General features: G+C 40.4%; 1 protein-coding gene across 5 annotated transcripts in view; it reads left to right on the forward strand.

The window, feature by feature from the left end:
* Positions 1–25,492, forward strand: part of LOC139750374 (uncharacterized) — a 195,136-nt gene that overhangs the window by 104,481 nt on the left and 65,163 nt on the right. The window lies entirely within an intron of this gene.

The raw sequence follows: 25,492 nt of genomic DNA on the forward strand, positions 1-25,492 counted from the left end.
AAGTGGAGTGAGAGATTCTTTGATGAGACTTCATTTATGGTGTTACCTCATTCAGGATGAGTAAAGGTAACACCACCAGATCTTTTAATGCTGAAAATGATAGATTTGTTGAGAGAAGACTTTTGCAATTGATAGATTTATTACCCCATCAACATAATGTAATCTAATTTGAAGCCCACAAAGTGGGGAGGGCCTTAACGATGAAGGAAAATTAGGGTTTAATTATGAGTAATTTAATACTTATATGACAACCACTCTGCACACCACCTCGACCAAAACACCCTATATCTGCCACTCTATCATCAAACACATTCAACAAACCTTCAAAATACTCACTCCATCTCCTCACATCACCACTACTTGTTATCACCTCCCCATTTGCGCCCTTCACTGAAGTTCCCATTTGCTCCCTTGTCTTACGCACTTTATTTACCTCCTTCCAGAACATCTTTTTATTCTCCCTAAAATTTAATGATACTCTCTCATCCCAACGCTCATTTGCCCTTTTTTTCACCTCTTGCACCTTTCACTTGACCTCCTGCCTCTTTCTTTTATACATCTCCCACTCAATTGCATTTTTTCCTTGCAAAAATCGTCCAAATGCCTCTCTCTTCTCTTTCACTAGTACTCTTACTTCTTCATCCCACCACTCACTACCCTTTCTAATCAACCCACCTCCCACTCTTCTCATGCCACAAGCATCTTTTGCGCAATCCATCACTGATTCCCTAAATACATCCCATTCCTCCCCCACTCCCCTTACTTCCATTGTTCTCACCTTTTTCCATTCTGTACTCAGTCTCTCCTGGTACTTCCTCACACAGGTCTCCTTCCCAAAATGATTTGGTAAACAGAGAAGAGGTAGTGAAAGCTTTGCGGAAGATGAAAGCCGGCAAGGCAGCAGGTTTGGATGGTATTGCAGTGGAATTTATTAAAAAAGGGGGTGACTGTATTGTTGACTGGTTGGTAAGGTTATTTAACGTATGTATGACTCATGGTGAGGTGCCTGAGGATTGGCGGAATGCGTGCATAGTGCCATTGTACAAAGGCAAAGGGGATAAGAGTGAGTGCTCAAATTACAGAGGTATAAGTTTGTTGAGTATTCCTGGTAAATTATATGGGAGGGTATTGATTGAGAGGGTGAAGGCATGTACAGAGCATCAGATTGGGGAAGAGCAGTGTGGTTTCAGAAGTGGTAGAGGATGTGTGGATCAGGTGTTTGCTTTGAAGAATGTATGTGAGAAATACTTAGAAAAGCAAATGGATTTGTATGTAGCATTTATGGATCTGGAGAAGGCATATGATAGAGTTGATAGAGATGCTCTGTGGAAGGTATTAAGAATATATGGTGTGGGAGGAAAGTTGTTAGAAGCAGTGAAAAGTTTTTATCGAGGATGTAAGGCATGTGTACGTGTAGGAAGAGAGGAAAGTGATTGGTTCTCAGTGAATGTAGGTTTGCGGCAGGGTTGTTTGATGTCTCCATGGTTGTTTAATTTGTTTATGGATGGGGTTGTTAGGGAGGTGAATGCAAGAGTTTTGGAAAGAGGGGCAAGTATGAAGTCTGTTGGGGATGAGAGAGCATGGGAAGTGAGTCAGTTGTTGTTCGCTGATGATACAGCGCTGGTGGCTGATTCATGTGAGAAACTGCAGAAGCTGGTGACTGAGTTTGGTAAAGTGTGTGGAAAAAGAAAGTTAAGAGTAAATGTGAATAAGAGCAAGGTTATTAGGTACAGTAGGGTTGAGGGTCAAGTCAGTTGGGAGGTGAGTTTGAATGAAGAAAAACCGGAGGAAGTGAAGTGTTTTAGATATCTGGGAGTGGATCTGGCAGCGGATGGAACCATGGAAGCGGAAGTGGATCATAGGGTGGGGGAGGGGGCGAAAATTCTGGGGGCCTTGAAGAATGTGTGGAAGTCGAGAACATTATCTCGGAAAGCAAAAATGGGTATGTTTGAAGGAATAGTGGTTCCAACAATGTTGTATGGTTGTGAGGCGTGGGCTATGGATAGAGTTGTGCGCAGGAGGATGGATGTGCTGGAAATGAGATGTTTGAGGACAATGCGTGGTGTGAGGTGGTTTGATCGAGTAAGTAACGTAAGGGTAAGAGAGATGTGTGGAAATAAAAAGAGCGTGGTTGAGAGAGCAGAAGAGGGTGTTTTGAAGTGGTTTGGGCGCATGGAGAGAATGAGTGAGGAAAGATTGACCAAGAGGATATATGTGTCGGAGGTGGAGGGAACGAGGAGAAGAGGGAGACCAAATTGGAGGTGGAAAGATGGAGTGAAAAAGATTTTGTGTGATCGGGGCCTGAACATGCAGGAGGGTGAAAGGAGGGCAAGGAATAGAGTGAATTGGAGTGATGTGGTATACCGGGGTTGACGTGCTGTCAGTGGAGTGAATCAAGGCATGTGAAGCGTCTGGGGTAAACCATGGAAAGCTGTGTAGGTATGTATATTTGCGTGTGTGGACGTATGTATATACATGTGTATGGGGGGGGTTGGGCCATTTCTTTCGTCTGTTTCCTTGCGCTACCTCGCAAACGCGGGAGACAGCGACAAAGTATAATAAAAATATAATAATGACAACCAAACCATCTAAGATGGGCTAGCTCAGTCTCCTTAAGCTAGGTTAGGTCAGATTTCATATGGACCAATTTGAATGAACATTTGTTACAATGTACTGGCAGACATGATATAAAATGCATGAACTTGTGGAATTATTGTATAGGGCTAGGAAAGTATTTCTTGAGTTGTGATGCGTCCAAACTTTTATCTGTAAAATTCATAATACTATGAAAATGGATTTGCATCACAGCTTCCCTCATGTTTATTGCAACAAAATCTTAGTAATTTAGGCATAAGCTCAGTTTCTCATTTGGAGGACAGCTTTTGAGAAGTGCACAAGTTTGAGGTAAGGGAGAAATCATAAACATTGTTAATCTGAGAAGATGATTGTGATGATTTGAAGTAGATCACATAGCAGCCAACAGATAGCTCCATTTTCATACTTGAAATGAGAAAAGTTCAAACAGACTTAAAACAAACAAGGATGTATTGTAAAGCATATTTTTATTCAATTATTGTGCATCAAGAATTATTAAAGATTGAACATGAAATCTGAAAATTACTTAAAAGTCATGTGGAACAAAAACCCACATAACATGAAAATCTTTAAAGCAATATAAAAGTCTTTTCCTGTTGGACATCATCTTATGTATAAGTATAACAAGTGAACAAAACAGAACCCAGCAACAAGTGCTGTTGACTAATGTGTGTTGAACTTGTCTTAATTTTTATGTGAAAATTGAATATCTATCCCATATTCCCCACACAAATTTGTCGATATTTAGATATTTGCAGCAATGCTTCTTCTATAGGAAAAGTTAATGAATTGATTATAAAGTTTTTGTTAATAGTTTAGATTTTTGTGAATTGTTAAACTTGATTTCTGAGTAGGTTTTTAAACAACTGAAACTGGGCATGTAGAATGTTGTGATGTGGAGCTACTGACATTTATCGTGTAGAAATCATTTGATTTTCTGCCGTACTTCCCTGACAGGTAGAACACTTGACAGGGGAATTTGAAAGTTTTTGTCATGCTGTAACTGCTTATCAGTTACCATCTCAGGCTATAATGGGCAGTAAATTGAAATGATACATTGATTGGAGGAACACCTAATGTTTTGTCATGGCAAAAAGGTTCAAAGCCATAAAGTATTTTGTCCATGCTATAATGTGGATCAGCAAACTATGGAAGTGAAAGCCAAAATTTGTATTACATTTAGCAGTTTATGAATTTCAAAATAGATACATTAATTGGTAAATATCTATAAAGATAACAAAAAAATGTTTTTGAACTTATTACTGGCCTGAGAATAGAGGAAAAAACAAAGGAGAAAGAGGTGTCATCATTTGACTTATGTGTCAGCATTTGACTTATAGTGAAAACTCATTATCTTTTATAATGTGTCTACTATCAAAATTTGATCGTGCCTTAATAACTGAACTGATATTTTCCTGTAGGAGCAGTTTGAATTGTCAGATATTAGATGGATGACTATTATATTTTTAATCTTTGAAATTCTTAGTTTAGATATGAGAAAGCAGGTGAATCTTAAATGTGCAACAGTTTTGAATTTTTAAAAAAAAAATTGGTGCCACCTTATTTAGTTTTGTTGAAGAATATTTTTAAAAAATTTTGGTGCCACCTTATTATTTAGTTTTGTTGAAATGAAAAAAACTTCACAGGGCAATTGATTTTATGATAGAAATGAGAAATTTGTTACTGGATAATGAGTTCCACATTCATTAGGTATAGCTCTAGTATAGTGTTACGGGAATACAGGAGGGCAGATTTCATTCTTACCTTTAAGAATAGAAACTAGGAGATTATGTTGAACTAAGGACTGGTCTCTCTGTCAAGTGTGGTCAGTAGGACACTGGAAAAGTTAATCAGTTTGTGAAATATGTCCAGAAAGCATGTGGATGATTACTTGCAGATGAGAAACTCACTGAGAGAGAACAAGGATGTAGAGAAAGGATGTCATGCATAACAAACCTCCTAGACATTTGTTAGAGAGTGCACTGTGTTTTTAACAGAAGTAGAAGATTACTGCCCTACGAGTACCTATGACAGGCTTTTTCCATGATGGCAGGGCTGATGTATGGCATTCACCACACTCCTCACTTGGTGTACTCTATTCTTTTCCTCTGGACCACCACCCCTTTACTCTTTTCTTAACTTGCCAAATTTGTATCATATTCTTTTTCAACCATGTTGACTTGGTTTCAGATTTAATTTTTGTCGTCTATGTTTTGCTGGTTATATATTTTCATATATCAGTGTTTACATTTTTTTGACAGTATAAATCAAGTTCTTTCAATCTTTCATGGAATTTTATATCCTCTAGTCTGCTGATTGTACTTGTAAAGTGTTTCTGAATTCATGCCTCTATGATTATTTCAGTCTGTTAAACCTTTATGGTTTCCAAAAAGTGTCATTTTATCATCAAAAAATGAAAGTGCTTATATTGACTTTTGAATTACTATTCTTGTATGAAAAGTGCTTGAGATTGCCATACCCAATATTTGCATATCTGACATGTTGCATCAGAGTGGCAGCACCTATATAATCTGGTTTGAGGGAAGAGTCAAATCGTTGAAAATTTTATTTTGAAGCCTGAGGTATGAATGAGCTTTCTTTGGTAATTGGAAATCTATTTGTTTGAGCATAAATGCACTTTCTGTTATAAGAGGCTCAACTGATAACCTTGCAGTACAGTAGTATTCAAGTACTGTAATATTCAATTTAACCTATATATGCAGTAGACATTTACTTATCTGTACAGTAAACATTTTTATCATTAATTTTTCTGTCTAGTTGCAAAAATGATTAATATCATACTATATATTGATTGGCTTTAGATTGCTGTCTTATCAAGTTTTTCCTTGAATTCAAGTTTCTTGATTGTCTCCTAATCCTTATCATCTATCTCACGCTTTGTATTTTCTATTAGGCTTTTATGTGTGGGCACTGAAGTACATTTATTGGGAATTGTGATATGACTTACTTGTTTTGATTTCTCTTTGTTGAATTCTAAGAGGTTCTCTTCCTGATTGAATTTCTCTTTGTTGAATTCCAAGAGGTTTACTTCCCTTTTGAATGTGTTATCCAGATCTCTGCCTTTTTACCTATCATCTTCACTTCCTGTTGTTTTACATACTTTCATGTCATTTGGAGTGGCAAAAGGCATTTAACATAGTATCACTTATGAGTTTGATAGGGAAGCAGGATCTTCAATTAGAAGCAAGGGGGTACTCCTTCACTGGACAGAATGTTACCTAGAGGAAGGAAACAGAGGTCACACATCAGAGGACCTCCTTCAGAATGGATTGAAGTCACCATTGGTGTGCCACAGCGCATGATCATGGGACCGTTGCTTTGCATTATCTGATTAAGTGACTTGCTAGAGGGAGTAGACTCACACCTGAATTTATTTGTGGATGATTTATAAGGGAAGTAAAGAATAATGAGGATTGCATGGGGACCTAGACTAAGTTCAAAGTTGGCTTAATGCCTGGATGATATTCTGCTTAGGTTCATGTAAACTAGTGAGGATGGTAAACAGAATAGGAAGGCTATTTTGTGATAATGATTTATAAGGAAATTACCTGCAGGAATCTGTGTGTGAAGGACTACGGAGTTGACATTGTACCTGACAAGTTGACAGAGCTTCACAAACTGTCCACAAGCATATAGTAGATAAGGAAATATTCAGCAAACTGTTTACTGTGTATATTTGGCCAGTATTAGAATATGTCTCTCAAATTTGGTTATTGCACTTAAAGAAGCTTAGATTACTAAAAGAAAGTTCAGAAGAGGGCAGTAAAGATGGTACAGTACTATAATTAAGAGGGATTAATATTGGTGAAAGATTAAAGAACGTAAACTTACCCACCATGGAAGAGAGAAGAGGTTGGGATATTTTGAGTGCAACCATTGTTTTCAAACCAGTTTTGGGATGTTGGCAATGAACAACTCTTTATAGGTGAAAAGATACAGCGTTTAGAGGTTTATATATATATATATACAAGAAACTAAGTAAGAAAAATGTTAGAAAACACAAAAAGGAACACTGTTTCATGATAGAGTGGTGTGTGAATAGAGCAAGATGTTATAAAATACATTAAGGAGGACTTTACAATGATAGATTCAGGTCGAGTAGTGGATGAATAGAGTAAACCTTGTAAGATTATAGTAGTGGATGAATAGAGTAAGCCTTGTAAGAATAGAGTAGTGGATGAATAGAGTAAGCCAGATTAGAGTAATTGATGAATAGGGTAAGCCTAGTTAGGTTAGAGTCATGGATGATTAGAGTAAGCCTATTAGAGTCATGGATGATTAAAGTGAGCCTAGTTGATTGGAGTTGTGGATGTGCTGAATTGGAACAGCTTAAGGCAGGAGTTTACATAAATCCTTCCCTCTTTATATCACGATGTAATGGCAACAAGGATGGGATGGTCCAGATTTTCCTGCTAAGTTACGAGGCTGTGAATGGTGAGTTATGGTGATGGATACACCTGATTTTTACTTGCTGTTGGTGCAGGGAGTAAAGTTGAGGTGACTGTCAACCAGCAGCTATGGAGAGAGGTGGTTTCACGGGATGCTGGGACATTTATGATACAAGTAAGGAGAATTTCACCCATTGCCAAAGAATGGACCTTTTCTTTCTGGCCAGTAGACTTACAGTAGCGGGGGAAGACATGCTGAAGAGACTGCCATGATTTAGAGGAGTAAGGCAGTTTTTCTCAGGGTGGCCTGAGCAATGGTGTACACCACTCTATCCAATCTACTTGGACCAGCAAGGCCTAAGGATATGTCATTCACCTAGATTGTCTTGGCCCTTAGGAAGCATTATGATCCTTTTCTCTTTGAAATAGCTGAGAGTTATGAGTTTGGTACTAGAGACAGAAGTGAGAATGAATCTGTTAATGACTTCATAGTTGCCTTAAAGAAGTAATCCATCCATTGTAATTTTGATCTTTTTTTTAATAGGGCCCTTTTCGATAGGTATAAGCCTCAACCATGAAAAAAATTCAAGACAAGTTGGTGAACACTTTTGATTTATCTTTTGAGAAAGCCTGTTGTGTACCCACAGCAATAGATCTGGTAGAAAAAGATATTAAGGGATTTGTATACAAAAATATCACCCATGTGAATAATGCTACTGGAACTGTCCAGAAGTTAGATGCCAGTGCTGCTCATGAATAGGAAATTTGAAGCCTAGAAGAGGGGAAAAGAGTCAGAAAGTTGGAGATGAGAGCTGAGAAGAAGAAATAAAGTGGGATATGTTTTGGCCAACATTATTCCATTTTCTTTGTGAGTTCAAGAATTCTGTGTGTGATAAGGGTAATAGAGTAGCTCTTATATTCACTGTTTGCTGAAGTAGTTCGAGCCACTTAAAGTAAAAAGTACATAGTCTTGCCCAAGAGAATAATAGTAACTGAAGCTGTTGATATAAAGAATTTTCTGTTTGCCACCATTGCCATGAAACCACGTTGCAAATATTTTGTACATTTACAAATTTATGGTAGGGATGCTTCAGTGGAAATGACACAGCTGCAGATTTTTCTCTTATGAGTAAAAATGTTTACCAAAGAATGTTTTCTGGTGTTCCATTTGAGAAGCAACAGTAAAACATAGAACATAAAGTATGTTTATCAGGAAGTCAAGTTGGTGATGATAGTAGCTAGTCGTGTAGATAAGCCAGCACTGTTACGTAAAAATTGGCTTAGTGTTCTCAAGGTTACGTTGAACAAGATCTCTAGTATTTTTTCTGACACTGGTATCCCAAAGTCTTGTCTCCATTCATTACTAAATAGATATGAATTCTTGTTTGAAGATTTTCATTAGGGTAGTAAAGGGCATGAAACATTTAGATGTCAGTGATGCCAGGCCATTATATTTCAAGCCAAGAACTGTACCTTATGCACAAAAGGAAGAAGGTGAGAAGGAATTATACAAACTTGAAAGAAATGGAGTAGTTATTAAAGCTGATTAAAGCAGTTTGGCAGCTTCCATTGTGACTGTACACAAGTCAGAGAAGTTTGTGAAAAATTGTGGTGAATATTAGTTAACTGTGAAGAAAGCTGTTGTAGATGAACCTTACCCTTTACCTAAATATTAATCCCACAAAGGATTGTTTTGGTACACCAAATTGCTCAGTGTTATAGTCTTCAAATTTATTTCAAAGTTTTTTTTTTTTTTTTTTTTTTTTATACTTTGTCGCTGTCTCCCGCGTTTGCGAGGTAGTGCAAGGAAACAGACGAAAGAAATGGCCCAACCCCCCCCATACACATGTATATACATAGGTCCACACACGCAAATATACATACCTACACAGCTTTCCATGGTTTACCCCAGACCCTTCACATGCCTTGATTCAATCCACTGACAGCACGTCAACCCCGGTATACCACATCGCTCCAATTCACTCTATTCCTTGCCCTTCTTTCACCCTCCTGCATGTTCAGGCCCCGATCACACAAAATCTTTTTCACTCCATCTTTCCACCTCCAATTTGGTCTCCCTCTTCTACTCGTTCCCTCCACCTCCGACACATATATCCTCTTGGTCAATCTTTCCTCACTCATTCTCTCCATGTGCCCAAACCACTTCAAGACACCCTCTTCAGCTCTCTCAACCACGCTCTTTTTATTTCCACACATCTCTCTTACCCTTACGTTACTCACTCAATCAAACCACCTCACACCACACATTGTCCTCAAACATCTCATTTCCAGCACATCCATCCTCCTGCGCACAACTCTATCCATAGCCCACGCCTCGCAACCATACAACATTGTTGGAGCCACTATTCCTTCAAACATACCCATTTTTGCTTTCCGAGATAATGTTTTCGACTTCCACACATTCTTCAAGGCCCCCAGAATTTTCGCCCCCTCCCCCACCCTATGATCCACTTCCGCTTCCATGGTTCCATCCGCTGCCAGATCCACTCCCAGATATCTAAAACACTTCACTTCCTCCAGTTTTTCTCCATTCAAACTCACCTCCCAATTGACTTGACCCTCAACCCTACTGTACCTAATAACCTTGCTCTTATTCACATTTACTCTTAACTTTCTTCTTCCACACACTTTACCAAACTCAGTCACCAGCTTCTGCAGTTTCTCACATGAATCAGCCACCAGCGCTGTATCATCAGCGAACAACAACTGACTCACTTCCCAAGCTCTCTCATCCCCAACAGACTTCATACTTGCCCCTCTTTCCAAAACTCTTGCATTTACCTCCCTAACAACCCCATCCATAAACAAATTAAACAACCATGGAGACATCACACACCCCTGCCGCAAACCTACATTCACTGAGAACCAATCACTTTCCTCTCTTCCTACACGTACACATGCCTTACATCCTCGATAAAAACTTTTCACTGCTTCTAACAACTTTCCTCCCACACCATATATTCTTAATACCTTCCACAGAGCATCTCTATCAACTCTATCATATGCCTTCTCCAGATCCATAAATGCTACATACAAATCCATTTGCTTTTTTAAGTATTTCTCACATACATTCTTCAAAGCAAACACCTGATCCACACATCCTCTACCACTTCTGAAACCACACTGCTCTTCCCCAATCTGATGCTCTGTACATGCCTTCACCCTCTCAATCAATACCCTCCCATATAATTTACCAGGAATACTCAAGAAACTTATTTTTTTATTTTTTTATTATACTTTGTCGCTGTCTCCCACGTTTGCGAGGTAGCGCAAGGAAACAGACGAAAGAAATGGCCCAACCCACCCCCATACACATGTATATACATACGTCCACACACGCAAATATACATACCTGCACAGCTTTCCATGGTTTACCCCAGACGCTTCACATGCCTTGATTCAATCCACTGACAGCACGTCAACCCCGGTATACCACATCGATCCAATTCACTCTATTCCTTGCCCTCCTTTCACCCTCCTGCATGTTCAGGCCCCGATCACACAAAATCTTTTTCACTCCATCTTTCCACCTCCAATTTGGTCTCCCTCTTCTCCTCGTTCCCTCCACCTCCGACACATATATCCTCTTGGTCAATCTTTCCTCACTCATCCTCTCCATGTGCCCAAACCACTTCAAAACACCCTCTTCTGCTCTCTCAACCACGCTCTTTTTATTTCCACACATCTCTCTTACCCTTACGTTACTCACTCGATCAAACCACCTCACACCACACATTGTCCTCAAACATCTCATTTCCAGCACATCCATCCTCCTGCGCACAACTCTATCCATAGCCCACGCCTCGCAACCATACAACATTGTTGGAACAACTATTCCTTCAAACATACCCATTTTTGCTTTCCGAGATAATGTTCTCGACTTCCACACATTCTTCAAGGCCCCCAGAATTTTCGCCCCCTCCCCCACCCTATGATCCACTTCCGCTTCCATGGTTCCATCCGCTGCCAGATCCACTCCCAGATATCTAAAACACTTCACTTCCTCCAGTTTTTCTCCATTCAAACTCACCTTCCAATTGACTTGACCCTCAACCCTACTGTACCTAATAACCTTGCTCTTATTCACATTTACTCTTAACTTTCTTCTTTCACACACTTTACCAAACTCAGTCACCAGCTTCTGCAGTTTCTCACATGAATCAGCCACCAGCGCTGTATCATCAGCGAACAACAACTGACTCACTTCCCAAGCTCTCTCATCCACAACAGACTTCATACTTGCCCCTCTTTCCAAAACTCTTGCATTTACCTCCCTAACAACCCCATCGATAAACAAATTAAACAACCATGGAGACATCACACACCCCTGCCGCAAACCTACATTCACTGAGAACCAATCACTTTCCTCTCTTCCTACACGTACACATGCCTTACATCCTCGATAAAAACTTTTCACTGCTTCTAACAACTTTCCTCCCTCACCATATATTCTTAATACCTTCCACAGAGCATCTCTATCAACTCTATCATATGCCTTCTCCAGATCCATAAATGCTACATACAAATCCATTTGCTTTTCTAAGTATTTCTCACATACATTCTTCAAAGCAAACACCTGATCCACACATCCTCTACCACTTCTGAAACCACACTGCTCTTCCCCAATCTGATGCTCTGTACATGCCTTCACCCTCTCAATCAATACCCTCCCATATAACTTACCAGGAATACTCAACAAACTTATACCTCTGTAATTTGAGCACTCACTCTTATCCCCTTTGCCTTTGTACAATGGCACTATGCACGCATTCCGCCAATCCTCAGGCACCTCACCATGAGTCATACATACATTAAATAACCTTACCAACCAGTCAACAATACAGTCACCCCCTTTTTTAATAAATTCCACTGCAATACCATCCAAACCTGCTGCCTTGCCGGCTTTCATCTTCCGCAAAGCTTTCACAACCTCTTCTCTGTTTACCAAATCATTTTCCCTAACCCTCTCACTTTGCACACCACCTCGACCAAAACACCCTATATCTGCCACTCTATCATCAAGCACATTCAACAAACCTTCAAAATACTCACTCCATCTCCTTCTCACATCACCACTACTTGTTATCACCTCCCCATTTGCGCCCTTCACTGTAATTTGAGCATTCACTCTTATCCCCTTTGCCTTTGTACAATGGCACTATGCACGCATTCCGCCAATCCTCAGGCACCTCACCATGAGTCATACATACATTAAATAACCTTACCAACCAGTCAACAATACAGTCACCCCCTTTTTTAATAAATTCCACTGCAATACCATCCAAACCTGCTGCCTTGCCAGCTTTCATCTTCCGCAAAGCTTTCACTACCTCTTCTCTGTTTACCAAATCATTTTCCCTAACCCTCTCACTTTGCACACCACCTCGACCAAAACACCCTATATCTGCCACTCTATCATCAAACACATTCAACAAACCTTCAAAATACTCACTCCATCTCCTTCTCACATCACCACTACTTGTTATCACCTCCCCATTTGCGCCCTTCACTGAAGTTCCCATTTGCTCCCTTGTCTTACGCACTTTATTTACCTCCTTCCAGAACATCTTTTTATTCTCCCTAAAATTTAATGATACTCTCTCACCCCAACTCTCATTTGCCCTTTTTTTCACCTCTTGCACCTTTCTCTTGACCTCCTGTCTCTTTCTTTTATTCATCTCCCACTCAATTGCATTTTTTCCCTGCAAAAATCGTCCAAATGTCTCTCTCTTCTCTTTCACTAATACTCTTACTTCTTCATCCCACCACACACTACCCCTTCTAATCAACCCACCTCCCACTCTTCTCATGCCACAAGCATCTTTTGCGCAATCCATCACTGATTCCCTAAATACATCCCATTCCTCCCCCACTCCCCTTGCTTCCATTGTTCTCACCTTTTTCCATTCTGTACTCAGTCTCTCCTGGTACTTCCTCACACAGGTCTCCTTCTCAAGCTCACTTACTCTCACCACCCTCTTCACCCCAACATTCACTCTTCTTTTCTGAAAACCCATACAGATCTTCACCTTAGCCTCCACAAGATAATGATCAGACATCCCTCCAGTTGCACCTCTCAGCACATTAACATCCAAAAGTCTCTCTTTCGCACGCCTGTCAATTAACACGTAATCCAATAACGCTCTCTGGCCATCTCTCCTACTTACATAAGTATACTTATGTATATCTCGCTTTTTAAACCAGGTATTCCCAATCATCAGTCCTTTTTCAGCACATAGATCTACAAGCTCTTCACCATTTCCATTTACAACACTGAACACCCCATGTATACCAATTATTCCCTCAACTGCCACATTACTCACCTTTGCATTCAAATCACCCATCACTATAACCCGGTCTCGTGCATCAAAACCACTAACACACTCATTCAGCTGCTCCCAAAACACTTGCCTCTCTTGATCTTTCTTCTCATGCCCAGGTGCATATGCACCAATAATCACCCACCTCTCTCCATCAACTTTCAGTTTTACCCATATTAATCGAGAATTTACTTTCTTACACTCTATCACATACTCCCACAACTCCTGTTTCAGGAGTATTGCTACTCCTTCCCTTGCTCTTGTCCTCTCACTAACCCCTGACTTTACTCCCCAGACATTCCCAAACCACTCTTCCCCTTTACCCTTGAGCTTCATTTCACTCAGAGCCAAAACATCCAGGTTCCTTTCCTCAAACATACTATCTATCTCTCCTTTTTTCACATCTTGGTTACATCCACACACATTTAGGCACCCCACTCTGAGCCTTCAAAGTATAAATGAAAATTTTTTATTTGACATTGAATATTATTTTTGCTTTCAGGATAATCTCATTGAGAGTAAAACTTTTGATGGACATGTGATTTTGCAAAACGTATTGGACACGCTACATCAGCATGATATGAAATATAATTTTTTTTTTTTTTTTTTTTTTTTTTTTTTTTTTTTTTTTTTCGCTGTCTCCCGCGTTTGCGAGGTAGCGCAAGGAAACAGACGAAAGAAATGGCCCAACCCACCCCCATACACATGCCTTGATTCAATCCACTGACAGCACGTCAACCCCGGTATACCACATTGCTCCAATTCACTCTATTCTTTGCCCTCCTTTCACCCTCCTGCATGTTCAGGCCCCGATCACACAAAATCTTTTTCACTCCATCTTTCCACCTCCAATTTGGTCTCCCTCTTCTCCTCGTTCCCTCCACCTCCGACACATATATCCTCTTGGTCAATCTTTCCTCACTCATTCTCTCCATGTGACCAAACCATTTCAAAACACCCTCTTTTGCTCTCTCAACCACGCTCTTTTTATTTCCACACATCTCTCTTACCCTTACGTTACTTACTCGATCAAACCACCTCACACCACACATTGTCCTCAAACATCTCATTTCCAGCACATCCATCCTCCTGCGCACAACTCTATCCATAGTCCACGCCTCGCAACCATACAACATTGTTGGAACCACTATTCCTTCAAACATACCCATTTTTGCTTTCCGAGATAATGTTCTCGACTTCCACACATTCTTCAAGGCTCCCAGAATTTTCGCCCCCTCTCCCACCCTATGATCCACTTCCGCTTCCATGGTTCCATCCGCTGCCAGATCCACTCCCAGATATCTAAAACACTTCACTTCCAGTTTTTCTCCATTCAAACTCACCTCCCAATTGAATTGACCCTCAACCCTACTGTACCTAATAACCTTGCTCTTATTCACATTTACTCTTAACTTTCTTCTTTCACACACTTTACCAAACTCAGTCACCAGCTTCTGCAGTTTCTCACATGAATCAGCCACCAGCGCTGTATCATCAGCGAACAACAACTGACTCACTTCCCAAGCTCTCTCATCCCCAACAGACTTCATACTTGCCCCTCTTTCCAAAACTCTTGCATTCACCTCCCTAACAACCCCATCCATAAACAAATTAAACAACCATGGAGACATCACACACCCCTGCCGCAAACCTACATTCACTGAGAACCAATCACTTTCCTCTCTTCCTACACGTACACATGCCTTACATCCTCGATAAAAACTTTTCACTGCTTCTAACAACTTGCCTCCCTCACCATATATTCTTAATACCTTCCACAGAGCATCTCTATCAACTCTATCATATGCCTTCTCCAGATCCATAAATGCTACATACAAATCCATTTGCTTTTCTAAGTATTTCTCACATACATTCTTCAAAGCAAACACCTGATCCACACATCCTCTACCACTTCTGAAACCACACTGCTCTTCCCCAATCTGATGCTCTGTACATGCCTTCACCCTCTCAATCAATACCCTCCCATATAATTTGCCAGGAATACTCAACAAACTTATACCTCTGTAATTTGAGCACTCACTCTTATCCCCTTTGCCTTTGTACAATGGCACTATGCACGTATTCCGCCAATCCTCAGGCACCTCACCATGAGTCATACATACATTAAATAACCTTACCAACCAGTCAACAATACAGTCACCCCCTTTTTTAATAAATTCCATTGCAATACCATCCAAACCTGCTGCCTTGCCGGCTTTCATCTTTCTTTAGAAAAGAAGCAACTTATGTAGGCTATAGGGAACTGCACTTGGGTTATTCCATGTTGAGGAGGAAATTAGGAACATTGTTATGTTGTTAATTCCAAAAACTGTTAGTGAATAAAAGGCATTTCTTGGAAAGGGACAATATTATCTGACTTCTACTTTAGCACCTTTGCCTGAATTGTTAAAGAAAGGAATATCTTTGAAGTGGACTAAGCATATTTAGGTAAGAAAGCCTTATTTAGTGCTAGGTTGTTAGTTCACTGAGTTGCAGAATGAGCCTTGAAATTGGGATGTGATGCTTCAAGTTATGGGTTAGGGGCAGTCATTAATCATGTGATGGATAATGGAACTAAACCCTCCATTACATATGCTTCAAGAAACTTCTCATTAAGTGAAAAAAATTCTTCTCAAATTGAAAAGGAGATCCATTCTATCATCTATAGTATTTAAAAAGTTTTACTGATCTTTGTATGGACAGAAATTTATTCGTCTCTGATCAAACCACTATTAGTTAGTGTGAATTTACCAGTCCCTCCCCTAGGATGCAGAGATGGCAGTCACTCTGTATGTATATATATTTATAAATTAGAATTCAAACATTCAACTAGTCTTGCAAGGTGCTGATGCTTTGTCTAGATTGCCATGCAGTGGTTCAGAGGAAGGTGAAGATTCTGCTGTGTACTCAGTTGCACTTGTTGATGATCATATTCCGATTAGGGCAGAAGTGATTGCTTAGAAAACCAAGGAAGGTCTAATTATGGCAAAAGTAATGGAGTATGCTGTGCATGGATGGAAAAATGAAATTGACACCATATGACTTCAGAAAACATAGAACTAGGCTGCCTGTTATGGGGAGTGAAAGTCATCATCCCCAAATATTTTAGGGTGCATGTGTTAAATGAAGTACGTTGTGAACACCCTGGTGTCTGTGCCATGAAAGTATTAACTAGAAGTTTTATTTGGTGGCCAAGAGATAGAATCTTTTGTCAGAAAGTGTTTGGTATGCCAGAATGTAAGAGATCTGCCACCTTTTGCTCCCTTGAAGCCAAGATTTTGGCCTACTCATCTCTTCGAAATGGTTCATGTTGATTTTTGTGAAAAGAGAAAAGACAGATTTCTGTGACTAGCTGATAGCCCTTTGAAAAAGGCACATGTTCATTACCACCATCATTCAACCATGGATGAGCTATGCCTAATCTTTTCTAAACATGGAATCCTGAAATACTAGTGTCTGATAATCCCTCCCACCCACCTCTTTTCTGTCAGCAAAATTCTAGAAGTTCACTGAGGTATATGGTATCACATACCTGCTGGTTCCACATTACTTGCCTCCATCTTATGATGCTGTAGAGAGATAGGTAAGAATCCTGAAAAAGTATATTGAAGCAGGTTCTGGAAGGTAACCATGGCAGATCAACAAAGCATAGGTTAACTGATTCCCTGTTAAGGTGTAAATCCACTCTACATAATGTAACTGGTTGTAGTGTCTCTGAACTAATGCTTGAAAGGCAGTTGAGAACAAGACTTAGCTTTGTGAAGCTGAATTTAACTCATAAGATTATGTCAAAGTAAGGGAAACAAAGAGATTTATCATGATATATGTCACTCAAGGGACAATGTGGGTGGCAGAAAATCACAGGAGAAATGGATTCTAGGACAGTAGAAAGGTTGAATGGATCTTGTGAGAATAGGAGATATGCAAAATAATGTATATGTGAATCATGTTAATGAGGCTTATGATATACCTAAAAGGCTGAGGCTGAGGTTTAGATTACTGATATTGATGTTAATGTTGCAAATGGAGTGCAAGATATGTCCCATCCTGAAGTTCATTATGACAAAAAGGTCAACATGACAACACTGATCGATTTATGTGCTCAAAACATTATTCCTAGGAATCCAAAGGTTTCATTTACTCCAGATATACCGATATCAGAAAACTGTCAACAGGTTAAATTTGTGGGTGGTATTAGGATGGTCTGTAATGTTTGATTTTGTGAAGGAATTTAATTTCTTCTTAATGTCATTGTGTTTATTATTATGTAATGTTATTATATACATATTTTGTTTGATTTTGTGGAGGATATTTTTATGTAGGGCAGAGGGAGAGGTAATGAAGTATATTTATGTTAAAATTACCTTCTTTTTGTTATGGTTTATATATACTGTGCTGTAACATATATTCTTGATCCCTTAAAATCTGTGATCCTTTTTTTTGGTATGAATAACAAATGCACTGAAGTGGAGCAGTGTAAGGATTTTTTTTTCTTAGAGACTACAGTCAAGGACAAAAGTCCACATCAAGGCTGGGCCTTAGTTGAAATTTAAAGAGATTAATGAAAGGAAAAAAGATGAGGGATGGGAAAGTATTTACATATTATGGAGGATGTGAAAAACATGTCTTTAAAAAAATGTGCGACGTTGTAATTATTAGGAATGACACGAGTTCCAAGGCTTTAAGGTGTATGGAGAGAAACAGTCATCTGAATGGCTCACCCTTGAGTTACCAATGGCCACACAATAATCATGTGAAGCAGCTGTTTTCTGAGTATTGCTTGGTTTAGCTATTGTTGGGGACACATAAGCAGCCAGCCCTTGGGAGCAAAAACCAAAGCAATACCTTTACAAGAGGGAAAGTGAACATGTACCATTTCCACTTTATATCATGTTATACTTCACTATGACCTGCACAGTAATTGTAGGAATTACTATTATTGATTTTTCACATACTGCAACTCTTTTGCGTTATATATTTATAAGCTATATGATTATTTTATCCCTGGGGATAGGGGAGAAAGAATACTTTCCACGCATTCCTCACGTATCATACAATACGACTAAAGGGGACGGGAGCGGGGGGCTGGAAACGCTCCCCTCCTTGTATTTTAACTTTCTAAAAGGGGGAAACAGAAGAAGGAGTCATGCGGGGAGTGCTCATCCTCCTTGAAGGCTCAGATTAGGGTGTCTAAATGTGGGTGGATGTAACTAAGATGAGAAAAAAGGAGAGATAGGTAGTATGTTTGAGGAAAGGAACCTGGATGTTTTGGCTCTGAGTGAAACGAAGCTCAAGGGTAAAGGGGAAGAGTGGTTTGGGAATGTCTTGGGAGTAAAGTCGGGTTAATGAGAGGACGAGAGCAAGGGAAGGAGTAGCACTACTCCTGAAACAGAAGTGGTGGGAGTATGAGATAGAGTGTAAGCAAGTAAACTGTAGATTGATATGGGTAAAACTGAAAGTGGATGGAGAGAGATGGGTGATTATTGGTGCATATGCACTTCGGCATGAGAAGAAAGATCATGAGAGGCAAGTGTTTTGGGAGCAGCTGAGTGAGTGTGTTAGTAGTTTTGATGCACAAGATCGGGTTATAGTGATGGGTGATTTGAATGCAAGGGTGAGTAATGTGGCAGTTGAGGGAATAATTGGTATACATGGGGTGTCCAGTGTTGTAAATGGAAATGGTGAAGAGCTTGTAGATTTATGTGCTGAAAAAGGACTGGTGATTGGGAATAGCTGGTTTCAAAAGAGAGATATGCATAAGTATACGTATGTAAGTAGGAGAGATGGCCAGAGAGCATTATTGGATTACATGTTAATTGATAGGCGCGCGAAAGAGAGACTTTTGGATGTTAATGTGCTGAGATGTGCAACTGTGGAGGCGAAGGTGAAGATTTGTAGAGGTTTTCAGAAAAGAAGAGAGAATGTTGGGATGAAGAGAGTGGTGAGAGTAAGTGAGCTTGGGAAGGAGACCTGTGTGAGGAAGTACCAGGAGAGACTGAGTACAGAATGGAAAAAGGTGAGAAGAAAGGATGTAAGGGGAGTGGGGGAGGAATGGGATGTATATAGGGAAGCAGTGATGACTTACGCAAAAGATGCTTGTGGGTAGAGAGTGGTGGGATGAAGAAGTAAGATTATTAGTGAAAGAGAAGAGAGAGGCATTTGGACATTTTTTGCTGGGAAATAATGCAAATGAGTGGGAGATGTATAAAAGAAGAGGCAGGAGGTTAAGAGAAAGGTGCAAGAGGTGAAAAAGAGGGCAAATGAAAGTTAGGGTGAGAGAGTATCATTAAATTTTAGGGAGAATAAAAAGATGAGGTGGTTTGACCGAGTAAGTAATGTAAGGGTAAGAGAGATGTGTGGAAATAAAAAGAGCGTGGTTGAGAGAGCAGAAGAGGGTGTTTTGAAATGGTTTGGGCACATGGAGAGAATGAGTGAGGAAAGATTGACCAAGAGGATATATGTGTCGGAGGTGGAGGGAACGAGGAGAAGTGGGAGACCAAATTGGAGGTGGAAAGATGGAGTGAAAAAGATTTTGAGTGATTGGGGCCTGAACATGCAGGGGGGTGAAAGACGTGCAAGGAATAGAGTGAATTGGATCGATGTGGTATACTGGGGTTGACGTGCTGTCAATGGATTGAATCAGGGCATATGAAGCGTCTGGGGTAAACCATGGAAAGTTGTGTGGGGCCTGGATGTGGAAAGGGAGCTGTGGTTTCGGGCATTATTACATGACAGCTGCAGAGACTGAGTGTGAACAAATGGGGCCTTTGTTGTCTTTTCCTAGCGCTACCTCACACACATGAGGGGGGAGGGGGATGTTATTCCATGTGTGGCGATGGGAATGAATAAAGGCAGACAGTATGAATTGTGTACATGTGTATATATGTATATGTGTGTGTGTGTATATATATATATGTGTACATTGAGATGTATAGGTATGTATATTTGCGTGTGTGGACGTGTATGTATATACATGTGTATGGGGGTGGGTTGGACCATTTCTTTCGTCTGTTTCCTTGCGCTACCTCGCAAACGCGGGAGACAGCAACAAAGCAAAATAATAAAAAAAAAGAAAAGGATGTTTTGGAAGGAGGTGAATAAAGTGCGTAAGACAAGGGAACAAATGGGAACTTCAGTGAAGGGGGCTAATGGGGAGGTGATAACAAGTAGTGGTGATGTGAGAAGGAGATGGAGTGAGTATTTTGAAGGTCTGTTGAATGTGTTTGATGGTAGAGTGGCAGATATAGAGTGTTTTGGTCGAGGTCGTATGCAAAGTGAGAGGGTTAGGGAGAATGATTTGGTAAACAGAGAAGTGGCAGTAAAGGCTCTGCGGAAGATGAAAGCTGGCAAGGCAGCGGGTTTGGATGGTATTGCAGTGGAATTTATTAAAAAAGGGGGTGACTGTATTGTTGACTGGTTGGTAAAGTTATTTAATGTATGTATGACTCATGGTGAGATGCCTGAGGATTGGCGGAATGCTTGCATAGTGCCATTGTACAAAGGCAAAGGGGATAAAAGTGAGTGCTCATATAACAGAGGTATAAGTTTGTTGAGTATTCCTGGTAAATTCTATGGGAGGGTATTGATTGAGAGGGTGGGGAAGAGCAGTGTGGTTTCAGAAGTGGTAGAGGATGTGTGGATCAGGTGTTTGCTTTGAAGAATGTGTGTGAGAAATACTTAGAAAAGTAGCATTTATGGATGTGGAGAAAGCACATGATAGAGTTGATAGAGATGCTCTGTGGAAGGTATTAAAAATATATGGTGTGGGAGGCAAATTGTTAGAAGCAGTGAAAAGTTTTTATCGAGGATGTAAGGCAAGTTTACGTGTAGGAAGAGAGGAAAATGATTGGTTCTTAGTGAATGTTGGTTTGCGACAGGGGTACGTGATGTCTCCATGGTTGTTTGATTTGTATATGGATGGGGTTGTTAGGGAGGTGAATGCAAGGGCTTTGGAAAGAGAGGCAAGTATGCAGTCTGTTGTGGATGAGAGAGCTAGGGAAGTAAGTCAGTTGTTGTTCTCTGATGATACAGCACTGGTGGCTGATTCGTGTGAGAAACTGCAGAAACTGGTGACTGAGTTTGGTAAAGTGTGTGAAAGAAGAAAGCTGAGAGTAATTGTGAATAAGAGCAAGGTTATTAGGTACAGTAGGGTTTAGGGGTAAGTCAGTTAGGAGGTAAGTTTGAATGGAGAAAAACTGGAGGAAGTAAAGTGTTTTAAATATCTGGGAGTGGATTTGGCAGCGGATGGAACCATGGAAGTGGAAGTGAATAATAGGGTGGGGGAGGGGGCAAAAGTTCTGGAAGCGTTGAAGAGTGTGTGGAAGTCAAGAACATAATCTAGGAAAGCAAAAATGGGTATGTTTGAAGGAATAGTGGTTCCATCAATGTTATATGGTTGCGAGGCATAGACTATAGCTAGAGTTGTGCGGAGAAGGGTGGATGTGCTGGAAATGAGATGTTTGAGGACAATATGTGGTGTAAGGTGGTTTGATCGAGTAAGTAATAATAGGGTAAGAGAGATGTGTGGTAATAAAAAGAGTGTGGTTGAGAGAGCAGAAGAGGGTGTTTTGAAATGGTTTGGTCATATGGAGAGAATGAGTGAGGAAAGATTGACCAAGAGGATATATGTGTCAGAAGTGGAGGGAACGAGGAGAAGTGGGAGACCCAATTAGAGGTGGAAAGATGGAGTGAAAAAGATTTTGAGTGATTGGGGCCTGAACATGCAGGAGGGTGAAAGGCGTGCAAGGAATAGAGTGAATTAAAACGATGTGGTATACCGGAGTCAACATGCTGTCAATGGATTAAACCAGGGCATGTGAAGCGTCTGGGGTAAACCATGGAAAGTTCTGTGGGGCCTGGATGTGGAAATGGAGCTGTGGTTTTGGTGCATTATTACATGACAGGTAGAGACTGAGTGTGAATGAATGTGGCCTTTGTTGTCTTTTCCTAGTGCTAATTCACACACATGCGGGGGGGGTTGTTGTATCGTGTGGCAGGGTGGCGATGGGAATGAGTAAAGGCAGACAGTATGAATTATGTACATGTATATATATGTATATGTCTGTGTGTATATATATATATGTATACGTTGAGATGTATAGGTATGGATATTTGCATGTGTGGACGTGTATGTATATACAGGTGTATGTGGGTGAGATTGGGCCATTCTTTCGTCTGTTTCCTTGCTCTACCTCGCTGACGCGGGAGACAGCGACAAAGTAAAATAAATAAATAAATAAATGAATATTGATTATTTTATCAGATTTTGATATACATGACAAAGTAAAATTAATAAATAGATAAATGAATAATGATTATTTTATCAGATTTTGATCTACATTTTGTCTTATCTGGTAGTGTTTTTGGAATGCATACAGTATTTATTATATATATTATACTAAGGTGCTGTCTCCGGCGTTAGCGAGGTAGCGCAAGGAAACAGACGAAAGAATGGCCCAACCCACCCACACACACATGTATATACATAAACGCCCTCACACGCACATATACATACCTACACAGTTCAACATATACATACATATACATACACAGACACATACATATATACACATGTACATATTCATACTTGCTGCCTTCATCCATTCCCATTGCCACCCTGCCACACATAAAAAACAGCACACACACACACACACACACACACACACACACACACACACACACACACACACACACACACACACACCGCACACGCGAGGTAACGCTAGGAAAAGACAACAAACGCTATGTTTGTTCACACTCAGTCTCTAGCTGTCATGTGTAATGCACCGAAACCACAGCTCCCATTCCACATCCAGGCCCCACAGAACCTTCCATGGTTTACCCCAGACGCTTCACATGCCCTGGTTCAATCCATTGACAGCATGTCGACCCCGGTATACCACATTGTTCCAATTCACTCTATTCCTTGCACGCCTTTCACCCTCCTGCATGTTCTGGCCCCGATCACTCAAAATCTTTTTCACTCCATCTTTCCACATCCAATTTGGTCTCCCACTTCTCCTCATTCCCTCCACCTCTGACACATATATCCTCTTTGTCAATCTTTCCTCACTCATTCTCTCCATGTGACCAAATCATTTCAATACACCCTCTTCTGCTCTCTCAACCACACTCTTCTCATTACTGGACATCTCTCTTACCCTTTCATTACTTACTCGATCAAACCACCTCACTTCACATATTGTCCTCAAACATTTCATTTCCATCACCCCCACCCTCCTCCACACAACCCCATCTATAGCCCATGCTTAGCAACAGTATAACATTGTTTGAACCACTATTCCTTCACACATACCCATTTTTGCTCTCAGATAGCGTTCTCACCTTCCACATATTCTTCAATGCTCCCAGAACCTTCGCCCCTTCTCCCACCCTGTGTCTCACTTCCGCTTACATGGTTCCATCCGTTGCTAAATCCACTCCCAGATATCCAAAACACTTCACTTCCTCCAGTTTTTCTCCATTCAAACTTACTTCCCAATTAACTTGTCCCTCAACTCAACTGAAACTAATTAATTACCTTGCTCTTATTCACATTTACTCTCAGCTTTCTTCTTTCACACACTTTACCAAACCCAGTCACCAACTTCTGCAGTTTCCCACCCGAAGTAACCACCAGAGTTGTATCATCAGCGAACAACAACTGACTCACTCCAAAATCCCTCTCATCCACAACAGACTGTATACTTCCTCCTCCCTCCAAAACTCTTGCATTCACCTCCCTAACTACCCCATCCATAAACAAATTAAACAACCATGGAGACATCACGCACCCCCACCACAAACCGACATTCACTGGGAACCAATCACTTTCCTCTCTTCCTACTCGTACACATGCCTTACATCCTTGATGAAAGCCTTTCATTGCTTCTTGCAACTTACCTTCCACAAAGCAAATCTATCATTTCTATCATATGCCTTCTCCAGATCCATAAATGCTACATACAAATCCATCTGTTATTCTAAGTATTTCTCACATACATTCTTCAAAGCAAACACCTGATCAACACATCCTCAACCACTTCTGAAACCACACTGCTCGTCACCAATCTGATTCTCCGTGCATGCCTTTATCCTCTCAATCAATACCCTCCCATATAATTTCCCAGGAATACTCAACAAACTTATACCTATGTAATTTGAACACTCACGTTTATCCCCTTTGCCTTTGTACAATGGCACTATGCATGCATTCTGCCAATCCTCAGGCACTTCACCATGAACCATACATACATTGAATATCCTTACCATCCAGTTAACAACACACTCACCCCCTTTTTTTTTAATAAATTCCACTGTAATACCATCCAAACCCACTGCCTTTCCTGCTTTCATCTTCAGCAAAGCTTTCACTACCTCTTCTCTGTTTACCAAATCATTCTCCCTGACTCTCTCACTTCACACACCACCTCAACCAAAACACCCTGTATCTGCCACACTATCATCAAACTCATTCATCAAACCTTCAAAATACTCACTCCATCTTCTTCTCACATCACCACTACTTGTTAATACCTCCTCATTAGCCCCCTTCACCGATGTTTCCATTTGCTCTCTTGTCTTACACACTTTATTTACATCTTTCCAGAACATCATTTTATTCTCCCTGAAATTTAACGATACTCTCCCCAACTTACATTTGCCCTCTTTTTCACCTGTTGGACCTTTCTCTTGACCTCTTGCCTCTTTTATTTTTATAAATATCCCATTTATTTGCACTACTTCCCTGCAAAAATCGTCCCAACACCTCTCTCTTCTCTTTCACTTACAATCTTACTTCTTCATCCCACCACTAATTACCTTTTTTAATCCGCCCACCTCCCACCTTTCCCATGCCACAAGCATCTTTTGTGCAAGCCATCACTGCTTCCCTAAATACATCCCATTCTTCCCCCACTTCTCTTACGTCATTTGCTCTCATGTTTTTCCATTTTGCACTTAATCTCTCTTGGTACTTCCTCACATGTCTCCTTTCCAAGCTCACTTACTCTCACCACTCTTTTCATTCCAGCATTCTCTCTTGTTTTCTGAAAACTTCTACAAATCTCCACCTTCACCTCCACAAGATTATGATCAGACATCCCTCAAGTTGCCCCTCTCAGCACATTAACATTCAAAACTCTCTTT

The sequence above is a fragment of the Panulirus ornatus genome, chromosome 9 (assembly GCF_036320965.1).
Source record: "Panulirus ornatus isolate Po-2019 chromosome 9, ASM3632096v1, whole genome shotgun sequence".
Taxonomy (NCBI): Eukaryota; Metazoa; Arthropoda; class Malacostraca; order Decapoda; family Palinuridae; genus Panulirus; species Panulirus ornatus.